The 14449-nt window shown below is 43.7% G+C and overlaps 1 long non-coding RNA gene across 1 annotated transcript; it reads left to right on the plus strand.

The window, feature by feature from the left end:
• The first annotated feature begins 1359 nt into the window (after window positions 1-1359).
• Window positions 1360-8237, plus strand: LOC139440350 (uncharacterized). Its single transcript, XR_011650538.1, has 3 exons — window positions 1360-2027; window positions 2658-2733; window positions 7291-8237. It is a non-coding gene; the product is annotated as an uncharacterized lncRNA (long non-coding RNA).
• The last annotated feature ends 6212 nt before the right edge of the window (window positions 8238-14449 follow it).

Here is a 14449-nt window from a genome sequence, read left to right on the forward strand (position 1 = left end):
AGTGATGGACATTTCAGGTGATAGCAGCAGACATGAACACTAGGGGGAAATAGACGTAAGGGCAGATAATAAAACTGCAGAGCTCGGCTGCCCAAAAAGCACAGGGCAGTTGGCGATCTCGCAGAAGGGAGGGCTTGTGAGAAGGTATTAGGGAATTAGATGGCAAGGATAATGCCTTTCTTTAAAGAACACCTCACTGGTGCCAGGCACTTTACCGGGACCTCTACCATGTTATTCTAATTTGTGAAGCTTTCTGAATATCACTATCTGCTTTTTGCAGGTGAGGAAAAGGGCTCAGAAAGGGTCAGTAACTTGCCCAAGGTTGTACACCTATTCAGTTGCTGTGTCAGAATGTAGACTTTGTAACTCCATGGCTTATGTATTTGCCAGTAGCCATACTACCACAATGGGATGTAGAGTGGGGGTCAGAGAATAAGCCCCCCACAGTCCATGGTTGGGGGAATGAGGGAAGCAGATGATGTGGCTTAAGATACTTTGCATACCTGCAGCAAGCTGGTAGCCAGTTTAACAGCTATGATAGTAGCTTGTGCTACCGCCCTGGGGGAAAAGGTGTGACTTTCAGGATCTATCCTGACTTGTGATGGAGCCAGGGAGACGATTCCCCTGGATCACGGAGTCACTCTTGCCCTGACGGGGGTGGCAGCCGAATAAATGTGAACAGTTCAGGAGGACTGGAAGATGTGGCTCACTGTGGGAGGAGTTGGAGGTGAGGTCACATGAGAGGCGTGGGGTCAGGATTTAAAAACTAAGTCCAGGCAGCCTTGAGGCATTCGGCCGTGCGGTTTGGAAGGGTGTAGAAGGAGGTTTGCTGTCGGTAATGAAGTAGCAGCTCTGCAGTGTGTAGGGATTCCACCATGGGCTTAGAAGAGCCCTGTGAGAGGGAGAACTAAGCAAGCAACTATGTAGCTGGTGGTCAGGATCCGGCCATGCAGCCTGCTGCAGGGAGACACATTGCTGCTTTGATCGGGCCTGGTCTCGCCGACTCCGAAGACTCTCCCTTACAAGATGCTGACCTGCTGCCTTGCTACCCCGGACTTCATGTGGACTCTTGAGACTTACGTCTTTCCTGGACTTGACTATGATCCAGTGCTCCACGGCGCATGTATTCCTGGACTATTCCATGGAGGCTGATGACTATGTACCCCGGATCCTGAAGGACAGAGCAGCTGCACGAGAATGGTGACTTTGGAACCTTCCAGAGGGACTGAAGAACTATTTGTGCAGTTGGCTTAAAACAAGAATGTGGGCAACTTTTGGGTTTGCTTTTGGCTTATAGCCTTTTGGGGAACAGGGGAAGTGCTGCGCCTCATGGGAAAAGAGGGCTCTGAGTTAAAGCGCTCTCAGAGACCCCACGGGTGGAATACTGCAAATGAAGACCTTTTCCTTCCAATACTGATTGTTGGGTCAGGCACCAAGGCGCCACATGAACAAGCCCCTGTTACACTACCTCTCAGGACTTCCCAGAGTGGCAACGTGGGAATCACGGCAGTCACTAAGGTCTCTGTGTGGGAGCACTTCATGCAGAGTGGAAGCGGTATCGTGATTTATAAGAAGCATATATCTGATCATTCAGATGACCGAACTATAGTTCTCATATATATTTGGTGTTGGTCCACAGTTTCTGGCTCACAGCTCCTAAATTGGAATTTCTTAATTGTGGAGAGCGATAAAGGTGTCTTTGTCATGTTAATGGGTGACCTTGGGAAAGAACCAAAGGATGGGGGCTGGTGTCCGTGGAGACAACAATGTGTTTACAGTATTGGACCTTTCAGTCCTCTCCCTTCCTGATCTCTAGGGAGAGAAGAAGGCCTGGATGTCAATCATTCGCCAAGGGCCAACAATTTAATCTCTGAGCCCTGAGCAGTGAACGCCTGGAGATATGGGGATGGTGGCAGTTCTGGAGAGGACCTGGAAGTGCCACACCCTTCCCCCCACACCTCGCCCTGTGCTTGTCTTCCATCTGGCTGTTCCTGAGTTACATCCTTTCATAATAAACCAGTGATCCAGTAAGTAAATCGTTTCCCTGAGTTCTACGAGCCACTCTAGCAAATTAATCCAACCCCCAAAAGGAGGGATTTGTGGGAATCCCTGATTACAGCTAGTTGGTCAGAAGTATGAGTAACAACCAGGCTTGCACCTGGCATCTGAAGTGGGCCGTGGGGTGGGGTGTGGGTGAGCCTTGTAGAACTGAGTCCTTAACCTGTGGAAACGTGTGCTATCTCTGGCTAGATAGTGTGGGAACTGAACAGAATTCTTGGACACCATGCTGGTATTTGAGAATTGTTTGTGGCTGTGTGGGGAACCTCCCCCTGACGATGGAAATTGAGTCTGAGAGCACTGACTTGGAGAGGCTCTGTCAGACTCTGGCACTGCCGTGTAAATGCTGAGCGAATCTCACGTGGCTCTGTTGCCAAGGAATCATACTTTTTACAGCTTGGAAGGGAATAAATGAGCAGAAACCTTCTATATAAAGTACATCTCACTTTACATAGAATATATATGTATTACAAAGTAGTATATAAATTATTCTTCAGGGATACTTGAGCTCCTTCATATGTGTTTGGTTTGTCCTGAGTGAAGCGGCACTTGGGTTAGGTCAAGTTTCCTTCCTGACGGCTGCTCCTGTGTTTTCACAGTGGACTTGACCTCAGAAGGTGAAAAGAACAGAAGGCCAACCCTGAAGCTGCAGAAGCATTCTCTGACTTTTTGGAGGTATGTTTCTGAACTCATGGAATATTTCTCAAGTGGTTTTACAGAGATGATGAATCTTGACAGAACGATTCTTGGGAGTGGACAGTGTCTGCTCCATCTTCTCTCCGCAGGACCGAGAAGCCTGCATGACATCCCCCGAATATGGTGATGAGAGAATGGCGAAGGAGTGGGCCGGGGGGAGATGTAGAAAGGAGACCCATTTCAGGGACATCATCACCTTGCTCAAAGCAAAGAGGTGTGAGCAATCGGGATGTTTGATGAGTGGCACAACCAGGAGCTGAAAAAATTTAATTTAATGAACAAAAGCAGTCTGTTTGGAAGATGTTTCCCATCTTCCACTGAAGAGATACTGTTGGCCCAAGGGCCATGGCATTTCTGCAAAGCAAAGATGCTCAGGATTGGGGTGCACCCATTCCTCTCTTCTCCCGTGCCCCGTGAGGCCAGAGCCGCAGGGGGTTGAGGAGCACGTGTGTTAGACTGTCAGGCTGGCCCTCCCTGTCTCTGAGGCCGGGGCCCCTCGACCACCAGAGCCACAGCAGCAGCCTCTGTTCTGTCCTAACTTTCTGTTTTTTCCTTTCATCTGAGCTTTTAAAGGGCCTCTCAGGCAGGATCAACAGTGGGCCCGTATGTGCCTTCAGCTGTTTCTAATTCTCTCCCAGGCCCACTCTCGCCCAATAAATGACACATTGCCAAAGGTGTTTTGCAGCCTAACTTGTCCATAGAGCCAGAATGTTCCACAACAAAACCTAGCACGGCCATCAAGGTTAAAGCATAAATCTCACAAAAATTTGAGTTAGGTAAATGTAGCGTCATCACTAAAAGAAGGAGCTGGGCCATCTAATTTTTAAGGTCCCTTCTAATTCTAAAATTCTAACTTTTAAAACAAGATTTCCTCACAGGTGAAGGAGATGCTGCCTTATACTCGGATATTGGGTTTTCCCCTGTTGGCAACATTTGTTTTTTCCCCCATAGATTCTACCATAAATGAGTGAATGCATAACATAGGATCAATCAAATCTGCTCATTTCTCTTTCTGGGGGTTCAGAATGTCTGAATGTCTGCAGAGCTCTGTAGGACGCCTCACTTATTAACGTCCCTGCGATAAAGGTGATTGTCAGTAAGTAACTGCAGGAGGCACCATCATTACACATTCTTCCTTACTTTTCATAATTAAAGGTGAGCGTTGTCTTCCTTCTTCTGAGGTGCGAGAGGATTCTGAATGGAGATTAAGGCCAAAGTTTAACTTGCAAATGTCAAGAAGGATCTTTTGTTACTTTGTGATTGATTAATATTTTAGTTAATTCCCGACTCTTTGCTAACGAGCTAAGTTATGAGAACAGAGAGACTACCTACTATACAAAAGTAACAAACTAGTAAAGGGATGCTGAACAGATACGAGGTGTCCACAGCCCTGCTGGGGATGGGCAGAGAGAAGGGTGTGGAGACAAGCGGTACATTCCCACCTTCTCAGTGAAGACCAGAATTGAAGGCTCCTTTGGCGATTATTTCCCCACCATTTACAAAGTCGCTGCCTGTAGTGCTGGGAGACGACCACTAAGTGGCACCATCTCACCAGTGTTCTCTTTCAGCAGCTTGATGAAGCCAGTTGGGCATTTGCTTCCCGGCTAGGAACAGGTTTGCTGATTTGAGCTTTGCAAAAGCTGTCTGCTCTCACCATGCTTCCCAGGACTTTTGTTTCTTTGGCAGGTGTTTTGTTTAGTTCTGGGAATCTGGGCCTTTACCTAAGGATGGGCATAGTGATTACAGCCATCGTGGTGGTAATAATCACAAGAGATAACCTAAAGGAGAGAAATACTGATTTTAACAAATACCTATTATATGTCAACAGTTTGCCAGGTATAACTTCAAACACCCATGGGAACTCCACAAGTTTGCCTTCATTTTATGAGCAAAGAAACTGAAGTTCAGAGAATTGAAGCAACTTCCCCAAGGCTAACCAACAAGTAGGTAGTAGAGGCACAACATGAATCCAAGGCATTAGTGATCTTTGGATCATTCATGGAACTTGAATATTGGGCATCATGAGAAAAAAAAAGTTTATCCTTTGTGAACGTTGCAATCTAAAAGAGAGAGTAGAATAAAATGGAGGAATCAGAGTACAAATTATTTGTAAATAAAAGAAAAATACATATGAGGTCTGTCCAGAAGGTATCCAGCCATGTACTATGAAAAGTAGAGGCATTGACTGAAGAACGTACAAGATACAAGAAACACTGTACACAGGACAATGATGTCTCAGTCCCCTTTAAAGTAGGCACCTTGGGACCTCACACAGTTCTCCCCATCACCGTCAGCTGCCCCATGGTATTTCCCTGAATCTCATTGATGGTCTTATAGCTCTTCCTTTCAAAGGTGATTTTAGTTTTGGGAAAAGCCAGAAGTCACACGGAGCCAAATCTGGGCTGTAGGGGGGCTGAGTCACCTGGGTGATTTGATGTTTTGCTAAAAACTCTGTACAAGATGTGGTCATGACTGTGTGCATCGTCATTATAAAGCTGTCAGTCACCAGTTGCCCATAGCTGTGGCCTTCTGGATCATCTGAATATTTTCCACAGAGGAACGTTCAAGCTCAATGCAAAATTTGATGCAGATTCGTTGCTATACTCGCTCAGCAATTTTAAGTGCAACACACAGTGCACATGCTCACTAAGCTGCATCTACCGCCCCCGCTGACCAGTACAGTGAAGTCGTCCTTGTTACGCATCTGCATGCCAGCCCACCCTCCCTGGCTGCCAGGTTACATCGATGTCCTGCACACCGTTCTCACTGTATTAACAATGGCTGGACTTTTTCCAGACAAACCTCATATTTATGACTTACTTGTAAGCCCATGAAATCTGTAAAGGGTTTGAGATCATTGGGAACACTAGCTAAGTAGTCAGTTCTTTTCTTGGAGTAGAGTTCTTCTGTGCCAGACATGGTTCTCGTTCTGAAGACAGGAGTAAGGAGAGCGGAGTAAACAGCAGATACCCTTGGGTTTACCCTCACACTCATGAATCCTTACTGTCAATGATTTTGTTGTGTGACATTTGAATTTGTTCTATGTCCTTTGAAGTGACATCTCAGCCAGAGCTGTATACTACATAACCCAAGTAAAATATTTTAAGGGCTAAGAAGCCCAATCTCCCAGGTTATTTACCCCACAGAACCATATGAACAGCAGGAATCTCATAATACTAAGACGAACTAATGTGTGTGTGTCTGTGTGTATGTTTGCTGTGGGCTGGACATCCAGTGGGTGCCTTGCATGTATTACTGCACTTAATCTTAACACAACCCCATAAGATGTGTACTAAATTGGCATCCCCTAAGGATGACAAGCTTAGACAGGTTCAATAACTCTCCAGAGGGCACACAGCTAGTGAGTGGTGAAGCTGGGATTCCATCCAAGTTGGCAGATCAAAGAACCCAGCTTTTAGCCTTTAAACACACTGTGTCCATTTAACATGCTACATGGCAATGAGCAAATGCCCTGGCCATTGTAATACTAACTTAAATTTGATTATAAGTTTCAAAGAACTTACAAGGATATTGTTGAATTTGATACTAGCAACAATCCCATGAGAAAGGCAGTTTAGCTTTCCTTACTACTCTCTCCCCTACCCCTACCCCTACCCCTGTCTCTCTCTCTCTTTCACACACACACACACACACACACACACACCCCTCCAGCAGGACAGTTTGGTGACTTGGGTTAAGTCAGAGAGCTACCAAGTGGCAGACACTGTGCTTGAATCCAGAGTTCTCGTTCTTAGCCCATTGGCTTTCTCCTGCAATGAAAATGCCCCTTTATAGTAGATAATACATTTTAAGGTAAAATTTCCTCCATTGGCATTCAGAATACATTATGTCCAAAAGTCTGTTAAAAATCAAGCATGCTATTTAGGAAAAACTGTGTGATCAAATAATACATACAAGTATATATTTCAAACCACTTAAAACTCCCTATAAGGGAAGAAGAATGAATACACACATCAAGTACTTTTTTAAAAAAATTACATGAGTAATTTTACAGACATGTAGTGAATTATTTAACTCTATTTAGAATCAACATGTTTTACGTGTGTTATCGATAGAGATATTTATGTTGTAATAGAACAGAGCATAATAAATATATAAAGATAAAAGCTCTATTCAGACACAGCCCAAGATATCACAATGAGTTTTCTTACAGTCCCAGTCTCTCCAGGGCCATCTATGCTGCAAAAGTTGGGGGAGGTTGTCCAAGGAGGGGGCCTGAGGGTAGTAGTCGGTGGGCGTGGAGTCAGCAGGGGCGGGGATATGACATCACTGCACCACTCTGGACCCAGGTTCCTCACCTGTAACAGGAGGAGCCTCCAAGACTTCCAACATCCCTGAAATGCTAGAGGACAGTGCTTAATCTGAATGAGTTCAGACACCTGTCTTCTTCAGTAGAAGATCCAGAAGTTTTAAGAATGCTCTGGACTGAGAAGATTAAGGATTTTTTATTACTCTCTTACAAAATTAATTTCTTAGTGAAAAAAATGACACAGAACGCTTGGGTTTCATTTTCAGAACCCAGAGCGACCCACCTGTGTGCGCTCCCACTGAAACAAGCACGCTGGACCTGCTCAGGTACTTGGCCGCTGTCGGTGAAGAAGTCACAGCTGTGCAAGTTAAAGATGCCCGCGATCGGTCCTTCGCCCTTCCTCCGCCGCAGCTGGCCCACCGAGGCCACGCTGCCTTCCTGACGAGAGGTGGCGCTCTTTGCCAAAAGATCAGCAGAGCAAACGCTAGAGCTGGGCTCGGGGCTTACAGCCTTATTCCTTCCTTTCCTGGGCCACCTACGTTCAGTGTAAATGAATGTGGAATGAATGGGATGAGAAACTTTATTCAGAATTAAAAGAAGGAGAATGAGGAAGAGAAAGAGAAGGAAACGGGGAAGGAGAAGAGGGAGCAGCAGGAGGATGAGAATAAGCTAAAAGATTTCCAACGTTTCCAGAAATGTTGGAATTCTCTTATGGACCACTCTTTGGGCTCCAAATCAATGTGGCAAAGAGGTAGGCATAGACTTTGGTCCTGCAGGTAAAATAAATTGGCTTTCAGGACCTAGAAGCCACAGCTCTGGACTAATGCGCGTCAGCATGCATATAGAGAAGAAGAACATGTGGGAGACCTTCAGATACAAACATTGTCCTCAAAAAAAAAAAATCAAAGTATTATACAAGCAAATTAAAAACTCGAGATTTAATAAATGGTGGTTCAAATTTAACACACAACTTCCAGAAAGCAAGGTTTAAACTGATGATATCACAGGATGCATCTTTTTACACCCTTTTAAGTAATGAATCTCTCCATGGGCACAAAGTAGAAAATGTTGGAATTTTTCCTTGGGCCTGGGGCCAAATTGGCTGCCTCTCTGACAACCTCATAGATCTGGTCCAGTCTCCAGCATGTACAGCAGGGCCCCGGCTTATGCTTGAATTCCTCCAAGGACGGAGAGCTCACTGTTTCTCAGGGCAGCCCACCTTGGACAGAGTTTCTTATGAGATCGTTCTACTTATATTAAAATGAAATTTGCTTCCCGGAAGTTTTTTTTTTCTGTAATTCATCCATAAAACAAAACTTAAAGAAGGAATTTTTAGCATCTGCCACATGTCAGGCCCTCTTAGGCCTTAGAAATAAAAAAGGTGAGGAAATTATATGTGCACAGTTGATCTCATGGAATTTATAGTCCAATTTGATAGACTTCTCAGTTTTTTCTGTCCTAACGTGCTTCAGAAATAGGCACAACCCCGTGGATAGAGATGGCACTCTGCTGTGGGCACATTAGCATCTTGGCAGAGAAAGGGGTTGTTTGTACCCTGAAATTCCCCAGTGACACCACCTGCCCCCACTCCCCCTTTAGAAATCACCCCTCTAAGGGCTCTAGATTTCTGTGGAAGTCCAGTTCCACTTCAACAGGACAATAGGTCTAGTATCTAAAGACAAGTGTCACATACCCTTTGGCCCACTTCAACCGTTTGTTCTTTAGGCTAAACATGCCTAAATTCCGAATTCCAACTGTGGTTACCGCATTTTTGAGGAAAAGATTGGCTCAGAAAAAACTGTTGCTAGCAGCTGTAAACGCATTTCCATCTGTGGAAGTGGAACTCATCACATCAGGGTAAAGCAACCACAGAGGAATAGCGGGGAGAAGCCTGAGCTTCATGCAGCGCCCTGGGGATGTGACCTTTCCACCAGAGCACAGTCTGCGATGATCAGCCCTAAGTGTGAGGAGCATGGACAAAGGAAGGGAGCAGGGGCTGCACTTCCTGCCCCGTTTTCTTGTCTTCCTTCTAAGGCACAACCGACTGTTTCTTGGTCAGGATTAGAAAGGAGGCATAAGAAAGCATATTCTGTACTGATTGGCAAAAGTTAAGATTTAAAGGGGCCAGGGGGGTGAAGGGGAAGAGAGAGAGGAAGAAGAAAAGACAAGCTGAGATAAAAATCGCTCCAGTTTATATAGCTGCAATGTTTATGATGTAAAGAAGACAGCTGCATTAAAGGATTAGGCCCCACTGCCTGATTAACATCATTTGATCTTTTGCTATTGAAAAGACCCTGTGTGTTTTCAAAGGCAATGGGCTTCTTAAATAAAACCAGGAGTCTGGGTTAGAAGAAAGCTGTTAGAAAACAACACAATGTTTGTTTAGCAATCTTTTGTCCTACTTGCTTCATAATCTTCGGTTTCCTTTTCTCTGCTATTGGGGGCTGCATCTAAATCTGAACATTGGAGTTCTGGCAGATTTGATGTGACAAAAACAAACATATAAAATAATTCTGACCCAAATTGCTCAGATCAGACTTTCCCCATGGATGTCATCATAGAGGAGCCTCTTTTTCTGTTTTGTCCTGAGTTTATTTTTTAATTCTTTACTCTCACCCCTAACAACTGCCATGTAATTTCAGTAAAGAGATTACCACATCATCACACTTCCATGATTTACTTTCTCTCTTGTTTATCTGCTTTCTTTTTTGCACGTTTCAAGTGAGATTGGTACTTCTACTGAATTAAATTGATCATCAGAAAGTCAAAATTTTCCATTAGCCAACTGGGTGCAGCATGTTGGCAGGGGGACTCCAGGCATCTCCACATCCGTGCTGTCATCCCAGGGTGGCTGGGCAGTGGGGGGTGGGGGATGGGGGGTGGGGGGGTGGGCTTCTGGTGGTTCAAGAGGACCCAGCGGTCGTCATAACTAGTTCAGTCTCTGTGGCCCATTCAGCTCTTGGCATCACTGCCAAGCCAACCAACAAAGGGGTATTATAATCCTGACAGTTTCCCAGCATTGGCTGGACGGGCACAGACCACCAACCAGCTCCTTTTGCTTCTACTGTTCACAAGTGAGACCATGAATGGAAAAAAGTCAGTGGCAGAAATCCCACATCCTGCTGAAGTTGGTGTGTGGATGTTGTTCTAGCAAGTGAGTCTCTCTTTAAGCTGGTAATCCTCATACCTGTTTTCTTTTTCTTTTCTTGTTTGTTTTTAAGTACAACAAGCCTGAGTGGTAATGCAAAATCCTCACTGAGGTCTGCCAAAATATTAGATTTGAGTTTTGGAAAAACAAGCGTATGGCATGCAGTACTTTAGGGAATGAAAAGTGTAATAAAAAAGAAATGTCATAAATGTAAAAAGATAAATTGAGATAAGCTTCTAAGAGAAGAGGCAATAATTCCAGCGAGTACTGGTAGCCACTGGGGTTCTTAAGAGATTGAATTTGCGGTATAAAAATAGGGTTTGCAGGTATAAAATGAAATCGTTTGAAGTCAATTTTGAATTTTGATTGTGCAACCAAAAGTCTGCCCTTTCTGTGGACCAAGGGAAGCACATTCCCAACTCTGATTTTAAATATGGCAATAAGTAAAAGAAAATGTTTAAGAACAAGTAACCTCACAGATTTAACAACCAGATAAAATGATCTTTTAATACACTGGAATGAGAAATGTGGCATAATTCCATTTATTCAAAATTGCTTTCCTTATAAGTATAAATAACAATAGCGAGATGCCGTATTTATGCATCAGACACCAAATTCTCAAACAAGCCGTAGCGCTCCATGCTGGTGGGATAAGAATATGGTGTTCAAACAAGAACCAGTTTTAGAAAGCAATTTAGAACCTTAGTGATAGTTTGCCCCTTTGACTGAGTTATCCTACTTCTTTTTACTTTATTTTATTTTTAAACATTTTGTAGAGAAAGGGGGAGGGAAGAAGAAAGGGAGAGAAACATCAATGTGAGAGAGAAACGTTGATTGCTTGCCTCTCATACTGGGGACCAAACCTAGGCAGGTGCCCCAACCAGAATCCACCTGGACCTTTCAGTTTGCTGGATGATGCCCAACAGAACCACACCAGCCAGAGCCCTATTTCTTAAAATATATTTTATGTGTGCATGTATTCTAATATTTTAATATTATATTAAGAGCAAAATAAGAATATAAACACAATATTATACATCAAGGCAAATATAAAAGCAAAAACAAACAATAGGAAAAAAAGCCACCCCCCCTCCTAAATGAGAACAACAGAATTAATTGGTAAGTAAATTGTTAACCCAAAGTAAATCTGCATAATGGGATACCATGTAGCTATCAAAATTGATGAATGTATCCAGAGATTCTTAATAATTTGAGAGAATGCTTATTTAAATGTTAAGTGAAAAGAGGACTGCAGTTGAGTAGCTGGTAATGATTTTAGCCTGCAAAAGAGCAGTAAAATAGTAATTGTCATTGTCTTGGTAGGTGGCATTATGGTTGATTTTTCAGTCCACATTTTCAAAATTATTCCCCAAGAGCATATAGGATTTTTTGTAATTGGAAAAGAGAAAATTTATTTTTAAAAAAACTTCCTTCTGTTGTAAAAAGACAAATTTCCACCTCCCTTACTCTAAAGGTTACTTTGCTTAAGGACAATACAAATGGGTGAACACTGTAACTTGTTACTAGAAGGTTCTAGTGGGACAAATTTTAATGCTGATTAGATTGACTTTCAGTTCCTTTATTTTCTTCTTGATCGGTCCCTAAAAGTATACAATAAGCTGAGCAACATAACCTGGGATTGTTCCTCTCCTGTTGCCCAAGTATCATCTCTGGCTTGTTGAAATGTATTAGCATGTGCACAATGCTGAGTGCTGAGCCGGGGCGGAGAGTCCAGCAAACTGGATCCTGGGCACTGGGAAGAAAGGGCCTAGTCTGACAACTAAGCCACAAGGGGCTCCTCAAGGAAAGTCAACCCAAATGTCGCAGCTATGAAAATGGGCGATGCTCAGAGCTCTGATGCTCCTTTAGCTCCAGCATTTTTTCAATTTTATTCCACAGATAATATGTAAATCTTTTTCTATAAGAACTCTAATAAGAGGTCAGATACTGAATCTCCCATGCAATCACTCATTCAGCTAGCAATTGTTGAATTCCTGCTGTGTTCTATGGAGCTGTTTTGTTTAGTCAAGAGCATAAGCAGAGTTAACCCAGGTTGACGGCACTAGCCTCAGACAAAGGCAGGAAGTGGACGGGTGCGTGGGGATCTGCCTGGGCTCCACATTTTAGAAGTCCCTGTTCTGGCCTCTGGGCCTAGCACTGCGGAGAATGCAGATTCAAGGGACACACTGCTGCAAGTCTGTGGTCCCTGCACCCATCATCCAGCTATCAGGGACCCTGGCTTTCCTGCTCGATGGCCCAAACCTATTTCCAATCTGCTCAGGCCCCTACCCAGGCCTGTTCTTCTGAAAATGCCAGCACTGGAGATCATTTGCAGGCCCAAAAGGGTGTTGGGGCAGGCATTTGGAGGGGGGTGGACAGTCTGGCTGTGCAGACTGGCATGGAAGCATTGTGAAGAGTGATAATATCTAACACCGTGCATAGCATGCAGTGGATGCTTGACAAATGTTATTGTTGTATATTCCCCTAGTATCTCATCACATGTTTTCTGCCTTGAGAGAGAGAGAGATTGAGAGAGAGAGAGATAGCAACCATGAGAATTCATGCTTTTACTGAGGGACACTATTTTAATTTTGGGTATTCAAAATGGAATCTTTTTTTCCCCAGTAACTTGGCTGTTGTCCTTCCAATATTCTGTATTCAAGCTAATTACATTCCTCCCCCACTAGATAAATTATTCTTCACTTCCCCCATAAAAACCATCATGTTATACTTGTGAAACAAAATGCTTCTGTGTTCTACCACGCATGCAAAAATTGGTTGTGTTTCAATACATAGTGAATTTCTCTGTGGGATTGAAGAGCCGCAGTGGATTCATGACAGCGAGATGTAAATTTCGTTCCACGATGCATCTGAATAATGATAGATTCCCTATTAAGTGCGCACTATCACAAGAAACCTGCTCCCGATGACGTACTGTGAGGATCTTTTAAACGCTGTATGAGTGGAGACTAAGCAGGTGTGCACTGTTGAGCTTACTTCTGAGTTACTACCTCTCCAAGTCAGTTATTTACCTCATCACTTTCCATATTTTTAATGTTAGGGGTCTGAGCATGCATGAAATGGTATTCTGCATTCATCCCCAAAATTAAGAGATGTGATTGTAAGATAAAGCTGATAAAGCTAGAAAGAAAAATGTGGAGGATTTTAAGGAATCACTTCTTTTCTCTCCCTTTCTTTGAGCTCAGCAGCACTTAGGTCTAAAATCCCTTTTTGGAATGTGAGTTTCATTTCTTGAGATCACAGAGCATGGAATAATAGTGGCCAAAAAATAGTAGCTAAATAATAGTGGCAGATTTTCAAGAGGGACAAACAGCTTAGGGTCAAGGCAGGGCCCAGAACACAACGGGCTCCCCTTTGAGAAATAATCCAAGAAATGTTATTTCTAAATCTAAGCTATTGTAAATCCTTGGGTTTTAAAGACTTTATACAAGAGACGACCTTCACCAAGAGTTGCCCTTTCCTGCTTTGCACTTGTTGGAAAGGGACCTGGTTACTGTGAATCAGGAGTTCATTCCCCGAGCCTGGGTTTGTGCAGCTGCTATGTGCCAGGACCCCACTACCTCTCTCCCGAGCTCCCCCTGAGTGGAAAACAGTGGCCGCCCGCCTCCGCTCCACATGAGGACTTATTGAATTACAGTAAATCCTCACTCAATGACGCGGAGAGGTTCTTGGAAACTGCTGCTCCATGTGCAATGATGTACAACAAAGCCCATTTTACCATAGGCTAATTGATAGAAACAAGAGTTAGGTTCCTGCAGCTTATTTCCGGTCACAAAAATGTCATCAAACTTCTGAATCGAGACCCAAAACAATTCTAATATTAAACATTGAAATAAATGTGCACTATACATACATTTAAGAAAAGTTAGTAAAAACAAGTAAGATCGTTATTTTCCAACCTCCTCATTCCAGTTCAGGGTCACTGGTGGCTCAAATCCATCCCAGCAGCTCAAAGGGCAAGGTGGTACCCAAACCTGGACAGCTCGCCCTTCCGTTGCAGGGTGCACTCATACACACACCCACACTCACTCAGATTGGGACAATGGAGACCTACTAATTCACCTCACTTGTACATCTTTGGGATGTGGGAGAAACCAAAGGTCCCAGAACAAAACCAGCACAGATGTGGGGAGAACACACCAACTCCAGACAGACAGTGGCCCCAGCCAGGAATCAATCGATTTTTTGCAGCAACATTGTAACAATGACATTAAACAAAACAACATTATTTTAGGACCTACTGTAGTTTGTTCCAT

This window comes from Desmodus rotundus, chromosome 11 (genome assembly GCF_022682495.2).
Source record: "Desmodus rotundus isolate HL8 chromosome 11, HLdesRot8A.1, whole genome shotgun sequence".
In the NCBI taxonomy this organism is placed as follows: Eukaryota; Metazoa; Chordata; class Mammalia; order Chiroptera; family Phyllostomidae; genus Desmodus; species Desmodus rotundus.